The sequence below is a fragment of the Callorhinus ursinus genome, unplaced genomic scaffold, assembly GCF_003265705.2.
Source record: "Callorhinus ursinus isolate GAN/ISIS: 27379988/994484 unplaced genomic scaffold, GSC_fseal_2.0 scaffold34, whole genome shotgun sequence".
In the NCBI taxonomy this organism is placed as follows: Eukaryota; Metazoa; Chordata; class Mammalia; order Carnivora; family Otariidae; genus Callorhinus; species Callorhinus ursinus.
The window spans coordinates 26,860-34,529 of record NW_027397096.1 but is presented as its reverse complement, the minus strand read 5'-3'; the positions used below and the strand labels follow the sequence as shown (position 1 = coordinate 34,529).

At 53.3% G+C, this 7,670-nt stretch overlaps 1 long non-coding RNA gene across 1 annotated transcript; it reads left to right on the top strand.

Moving 5' to 3' along the window:
* Positions 1–230: 230 nt before the first annotated feature.
* On the top strand, positions 231–5,715 carry LOC112808302 (uncharacterized). The gene is made up of 3 exons (XR_003204327.2): positions 231–329; positions 723–761; positions 1,603–5,715. It is a non-coding gene; the product is annotated as an uncharacterized lncRNA (long non-coding RNA).
* Positions 5,716–7,670: the final 1,955 nt, after the last annotated feature.

Sequence of the window (7,670 nt, the reverse complement as noted above, 5' to 3'; positions counted from 1 at the left end):
GAGTATTTATTATCTTTGGTGAATAGGGTTTATTGAGTTGGAAGCTTCTGTATATTTTTTTAAAAAATGCCTGGGTTTTCCAACCAGCTGACAGTTCTAAAAATTTCTCAAGGTTTAAGAGTTGACTCTGACAAATTGCTGCAGGTCAGCTGGAGTGCCCCGGGGCGGGAGGAGGCCCCCCCCCCCGCAACCCACCCCCGCACTGACTCTACAGCCCCGCCCACTCTTCATGGACACTTCTCTCTTTCCTAGATGCCAAAAGCAGAAATTCCCCGAGGTCAAACCTGAAATTCCGCTTCGACAAGCTCAGCCATGGCAGCTCTAGTGCGGTAAGAGTTAGGGGCATGACGGCATGGCCTCCTGCATCCCACCCTCAGCCTCCTCCCAAAGCCAGCTGTCCTTCCTGGGGGCCGGAGGAAGGGGGTGTCTCACACAGCCCACTGGGAGAAGGAGAGCTCTGGCCAGATCTGGGGGTGATGCCACAGTCCCCGCATAGAGCAGGCATTGGCCTGGGGCTGCCAGCCACCTCCGCCACACCTCCTGTGTTAGAGTCACACCCTGGGACACACACAGGTGTGAGCTGGGAACTCTCGGCTCCTGGGGCCCTGTGTCCCTTCCCTAGCTCCCCAGAGAGCTGAGAGCTGAGCGCACAGGGGCCGCAGTCAGCGGGGATTCTGTTGTTTGGTTACTTATAACTCTTGTGTGGGTTTTTCTTAAAACAGGGTCACTAATGTGAAAGAGGAGTCCTTCGCTTGTCAAAGGTGGGTCACGTGTTTGTCCTGCTGTGGCCACGAGGGAAGGTGTGTCCACTTTAAAATCAGGGTCCTCGTGTCCTGAGACTGGCCAGAGGGATCCTGAGCTGGAGAGGGCCGCACACCTCTTCCCTGAAGGCTCTGTGATGGGGCCCGGGTCTGAATGGAAGAAGAACCGCAGGTGGCCTCGGGTGCGGACGGGAAGGGTTGCCCAATATGATTGGGCCAGACTCACTGAGTCGGTCTCCCTGCTTTGGGAGGAGCCCGGTTCCAGCAGGCAGAGGGGTAGTAGCCCAGAGCTGGCCTTCCTCCCTCAGACAGGGGATCCTTCAGTTTGTCCCCTTGTCTCCCTGTTCTTGGAAGCCTTTCCCTCCTTGTGTCTTCTGCTGGGGCTCTGGGCTGAAATGTGTCCTCTCTGCATGTTCAGAGATGCCCCAGCCCCCTCAACATTCTCAGCTGAGGGAGTGTGTGGTTTTCAGCAGAGCAGGGCCTGGGTCCGGTTTGCCACCACCAAGGCCTGACCTCCTGCTGGTGAAGTTACTAGAGAGCCATTTGAGTTTCCAGCCCTCTCCCTGCCGGTGAGGCTCGGTGGGAACCAAGCGGGGGCCAGAGTTCCGCCCACTTTATAGAAACCTGTGAAAAAGCAGAAGAGACGTGGCAATTCTGACACTCACCTTCACCCCCCTCTGTTCACCACGTGAGCGTTTATGCCCACCTGCTCACACTGCCTAATGTCTGGCACCCTTGTCTTTGGCCCTCGTGTCCCAAGCCCATTCAGTGGGCTGTCGCCACGGGCACACGTTCTCCTTACGCAGCGTTTGGTCATCCTATCCCTCCCTCTCTCCTTCAGGGAAGCCCCGATTCTGTCTCGGAGAAGGCTCCTATTCCGGCAGTTTGGGGGTGCCATCCACTATTCTGACCGTTACAGTCCTGCTGCCCCACCGGCCACTTGCCCACCAGACCAGCTGTCTGTCCCCGTGTCCCGATCTGGCCACCATCCTGCCTGTCCCCTTGCCGAGGCACCCTGCAAGCACTCTCCTTCTCTGGACGAGGCCTCGTTCCTCCAGGCTCCCCCTGCTCCCGACCGGCCCGTGTGACGTGTGTCTGGCTCGTGCATCACCTTGTTTTGTGCACAGAGGAAAGAGTTGGGCAAAGGGGATCTGGGTCCTGGGGACTGGGGCCAAGACTGGAGAAGCAGAAAGCGGTGAGGTGGGGTGCGGGGGCCGCCAGCTCGATGCTGCACGGGGAGGGGCAGCACAATGTCCTGCACGTGACAGGCACAGCAAACCCATTGAGTGGTGGCGGAGGGACCACTTTTCCAGGCACCAAGATCTGTAGCCGCTCTCCACGATGTGAGGCTAGAAATCAGCGGCGTTGCTCGCACAGCTGTGTGCTTCTGCGCTAGGAGCTGCTTTCTGGCCCATCTGCCGCCCTCGGGCCCAGCACTGCCTCGTCCCTGAGGCCAGCGCACCCTGGGTGCCGGCAGCAGAGGCGAGACAGAGCTGCGCATGTGTGGAGGTGGCCCCACGCCGTTGCTGTGGGAGAAGCCCTGGTCAGTCTCTCCCCTCAGAGCGGATGTGTTCCCCAAGGAGGGGTGGGCGGCCCGGAGCAGGAAGGAATTCAGGAAGAGCAAGCTGGCGAACTGTGCTGTGGGGCCTTGGCTGAGGAGAACCGTGGGGCCATGGGCTGGGATGGGATCAGGTCCCCGCTGGAGGTGGAGGTTCGTGGAAGAGTTGCTTTAGCCTACCACTTAGGTCAGAGCCGGGGAGGTGGGGGGTGACCTGTCCCCTCGGTCGACGTGTGGACGTGGAAGGTAGGCGTGAGGAAGGAGCGACATCCTTCTGCGATTTCTGCTCCTGGCATCTGTGGGCCGGGGTGGGGGGCAGGGCTACCTTGGGGGCTCTTTCCAGCTGCTCTGCCCTTTGGCCTTGTTGGCGCTTGGTCCCCCGATCCCCTTCACCCACGGGTCTGTAGGCAGTGGTCACATTGGCGGGATTTTTACGACCTGAGCCCCAAGCTGGATGCAGTTCAGAGGCTGCCTGCCCCCTGCCCCCTTGGCCAGAGCCAGCTCACTCTCAGGAGCAGGCCCCCTCTCCCTGTGTCTCACCCACCCCCGTCTGCAGAGCCCTGGGGGTGCGAGTGGGGCCCTGTAACGTGGGATAGCCCTGGTGCCTCAGGCCGGGCCCCTTCTTCCGTGAGCCGATGACAAGGATTTCTACCAAATGTTTTATTTGCATTGGGATTCGGGCCTGTTCTGAAGTCAAAGCAATCCTGTCAATGTTCTACTTGTTTTTGACTGATGTGACCGTTTCCCCACTGCTTTTGCCATTAGAGCAAAACCTTGATCCTTTGTCTCTCACTCATGCGGACGTTGTGGGATCCTATTTGCCGGCTGGGTGGATCTTTCCCCTCACTATTTGGGAAACGTGTTTACTTAAAATTCTAGTCCAGTAAAATTTCTTCCAGTGAGAAAGAAGGTCAACAAGCGTCTGTTTAGCTTTTATTAAAAATCACTGTAGCAGCACCCACTGCTGGAATGAGGTCTGCGGATTCTGGCAGTGTTCTGTTGGCTGGCTTTCTGAAGGAACTTGAAAGGTCAAACTGCGTTTAAAACAAAAACAAAAAACACACAGCTCTTCCAGGTTCTGGCTTGCTTCTTGGGTAGCTGGTATTTATAGCTGCTTGGTGGTTGTGCTGTGCTGTGTTGTGGTCTGGGGGTCCTCTGGAGTTTCCAGGTTGTCCCCACCCTGTCCTTGGGAGCCTCATACCTGCTTTCCTCCACTGCTCTGGCTGTTCCTTCTGCAGCCCCCACCTCCTGGGAGGGCTCTGCCCCTGCCTCTGAGCCAGTGGCCAGGATGGCTGGGTGTGTCCAGGGACCCTGGGAGGCACAGGCCTGTTCCCTACGAAACAGACCTGAGAAGTGGTGTCTACCTTCTGTTTGCTACTGGGGGTGCACTGGGCAGGGTCTGAAGCGTTCCTCTCTCTGGGTCCTGTCTCACCTTCTCTAGAAAGCCCAACCCATCTATGGCTTCCAGAGTATACATGACCAGCCTGTGAGGTCCTAGGGCTGAGGGGGACGAGGACAGAGAGTGGACAGTCTCATCCCACCCCTCTGCACATTGGGGCAGGCAGCTTGGGTTCCTGAAGGCTGCTTCCCCCATATTCTCTTGCATCTGCTCTGGTCCAAAGTTTCCTTTTATTGCTGCACCCAGTCTTGGGGCTCAAATATTTGCTCAAGTCTCCTTGGTCCCTGTGACCAGACTCATCCTGACGGTGCTCATGCTGGGATTTGAAACACTCTGCTTGTGATCTGGACACATCTCTGCCTCTGGGAAGTGCCTGACTCGTGGAAGAAACTACACTGGTCAGACTCTGCAGGGCACCCATATGCTCAGTTGATGCTTAACAACAGATGCAGAATGAGCTTGAGATAGAAGATCTGACCTAGAGTTTCTAATGAATGGAAAATGATGAATGAATGAAAAATGAGTGAAAAACATTCTGTGGTTCAGCCTTGTTGGCCTCATCTCAATGTCCAAGCCTTCTGGGCCCCTTTTGACATCTAATCCATCCATATCGTCATCCAGCTGAGAAACCTCAGCCCCAGTGAGGGGAAGTGACTCACTGGAGGTCGCACAACTAACGAGTGGCAAAGCTGGGATTGGAACCCACAGCCCAGGCCCGTTCTTCGGTGCCACCTACATGGTCGGTTGAACGGGTGGCTACATTTGCTGGGGCCCTGAGTTTTGGAGGAGTCAGTTAGCTAGTGCCTGGGCCCTGGTTGGGAGCTGTCCGCGGTCAAGGTGGGACTTCAGTCTCTTCTTTTCATCGGGAGGGATATGCACTCAGTTTCCAGTGAGGGCCCTGGGGTTTTGGATGCGGCTTGAGCAAAGAAAACAAGGAGGGAAAGAGATTTTTAGTGGACCGTTCCTGGTAACCTCAGGTCTTCAGCTCTGGTCTGTAATGGGGGTGGAGGCTGGGGCAGAGTGCAGTTACCTAGCCCTCAGTTTCCCCTTCTTAAGTTCAGAAGAAAAGTGGTAAAAGAAAACGCTATTCTCCCTGATCCTTAAACAAAGGTGGTTAATAAAAGTGTAGGTTCCTGTGCCAAGGTAGGACGAGAGCCAGAGTCACTTTCGTACCCTGACTGGTTAGGGTGCCAATGCAAACACTAACTTCCTCATTTGATTCTGAGTCAACAGAGATAGGTTGTTGTGGGGGAATGGCCAGGGGTCAAGTAGGTGGCTGGCAGGGACCCACGGCTTCTCCTCAAGCTCCCTCTCGGCAAGGTGGAAGTGGGTCAGTGGGGTTTGCCTAGGCTGCCAAGGAGCGTTCTAGCTAGTGGTAGCACTAGCCCCTCGCCCACCCCAACCCCACAACTCCCTCCTCTCAGCCAGGCCATCTGCCCCTTTGGGAGGAAGGAGACCACCCCCACTAGGGCCAAGGACAGCAGAGCCCTGCCTAGTGAGAGGCTGTTGGGGCAATGGCTCTGTCCTGGGCCTTACCAGCCCTGGGGAGAGGGTGTTTGGCTGGAAGGCTGGAATTTAAATGCCATCATCCTTGATTTTGTAATATTTCCACTCGGAACGGTCAGTTCCTCCTTCCCGCTCCTTAGCATGTATGCCAACTCTCCCGCGTCATGGACGTTGCCCTTCTACACTCCGGCCTGGGGAGTGCCGATGTTCTAATGTGAAGAGATTCCTTTGTGTGATAGAACCTAAGAAGTGTAGCTTGGAAATGATGATCCATGTGATGATGACTTTTCTTTCTTTCCTCTTCTTGAGGAGGTGATTCGTAGACCCCGACTGCCTATGTAATGTAAATAATGTACATTTAATTTATTGCTATGGTAGCACATTGTATTTGTTAATGTATAAAACAAATTCTAAAAGGTCGACAAATGTATATTTTGTTGCTTAAATGTGTCTTTGCAGAAATTGACAATAAATAACATATTTTGTGTCCATCATTGTTCAGACTTCTTTGCTTGGGGCCCCAAGCCCTGAGCAGCATCTCTCAGAGGTTGAATACTGGCAGCCTACCGGCTCTATCTGTGAATGTGTGACTTTGGCCTCAAGAGTGTTTTAGAATATTTGAATTAGTTGCCAATGTTTAGAAAACAGTTGATGTTGAGACCGCAATTAAAATGAAAAAACAACCCAACCTAGAAGTGTCACATAAAATCTGAATTTTCTTCTTCTCTTAAAAAGTCAGATGTTGGATCCCCTCTGTAGGAGCGGCACAAATTGGTCAGCGCCCCCCAGAGGCTACCCCTCTGGTGAAACCTGAGTCACCGCAGTCCCCACCCTTCTCTACCGGTTACACCTGGAGCATTTCATTCATTCCTGTTGTTTGCTTGGCCCCTGTCGGCATCTGAGTTTGAGACCCCTGCTATCCACTGATTTGTCTCCATCCTGCAACTTTCTTCCTTCCACCCACTCTTTTTCCACATTCCCAAGTCACCTCTTCAAGGATTCTTTTGTGATGAAATGCCCTCTCTCCTATCCACCTTTGACTCCCAAATGGCCATGATCTTTTTTTTTTTTTTTTTTTAGATTTTATTTATTTATTTGACAGAGAGCACAAGCAGGGGGAGCAGCAGAGGGAGAGGGAGAAGCAGACTCCCCGCTGAGCAGGGAGCCCAATGCGGGGCTCAATCCCAGGATCCTGGGATCATGACCTGAGCTGAAGGCAGCTGCCTTAACTGACTGAACCACCCAGGCACCTTCAAATGGCCATGCTCTTATGTACATTTTGCTTTACAAGGTTTGGACGTAGGTTTTACAAGTAATATCTGCATTTTTTTTTCCTTAAGAAATTTGAAGAGAAGGAACAGGCTTTTTTCGGCTGGGACTTGAGAGTGTGATCTTGGGCAAGTTCTGTCTCTGGGTTGCGTTTTCTTTTATGTATAATCAGAAAAATCCACAAGCAAAGCATGAGGATAAAGTCAATTCATAATTGGGAAAGAACTTTGAAAAAAAATGGCAAGTGTTATTCAAGCACCAGAGGTTCAATAATAATTGTTACTATGATCATAACAGCAGCTGAATGTTTTACTTATGCACTCAGTTCTATAACATGACGTCCTAGTTCCTAAAAATCACAACACCAAACAAAACTGCAAGCACAAGTTTTGCGGGAAGTAGGGCTAGGGATACAGCACTCACAAACGTTGGTGATACAAATAAAAAGGTTAATGAAAATGGAAGCGCAGTTTTACACATGTGAAATGAAATCAGTACTACAAAAATAGGGCTTTTTACTTTGTCACAGACGTGAGGTTAGGTTGTGGAAGCAGGCGTGTGGGTTCTTGTGAAGAGGTGGAAGGAGAGATCCCTGCAGTGGGACGGGCAGCGGGAGCGCCCGATGAGGCTGCGTGAGGGTCACGGCACACGGTGTGCGGGGTCCCACGCGGCTCTCTTCAGCCGGGTGCGGTTTTCGGAGTTCACCTGGTACTTCGGGTGGGTGAGTTGCAATCAAACGTGCAGTTTGGGTAAGACTCGAATGCCATCTTACCATACCAATTGCATCCGGTCCAATTTCCGTTTTCAAAACAAGCGTTAGCACAAGACGGAGGCCCCCAAGCGCCCCATTGAGGCAGGTGCTATTATTATCTCCATTTCACTAAAGCATCAGAATCCAATTGCAGTTTGGAACCTAAATTTGATGGAGATTTGCATGGATGCGCTGACTTCTATATGAAGGTAAGTTTCGGACCGTGGGGGGTTCTAGATGCACAAGGACGCGCCCAGGAAAGCGGGTTCCAGCTCTCATTGGTTGCCTGCCCGGCTTGAAGGTGCTGTCCCGGAGCCCGCGCCGGCAGCATCCTGGGCTGCGGTGGTCACGCCTCACCGGAGCCCCGTTTCCCAGCGTTTCCGGGTCCGTCTGTGGCGCCCCCATGAGGGCAAGTGAAGCCGCATC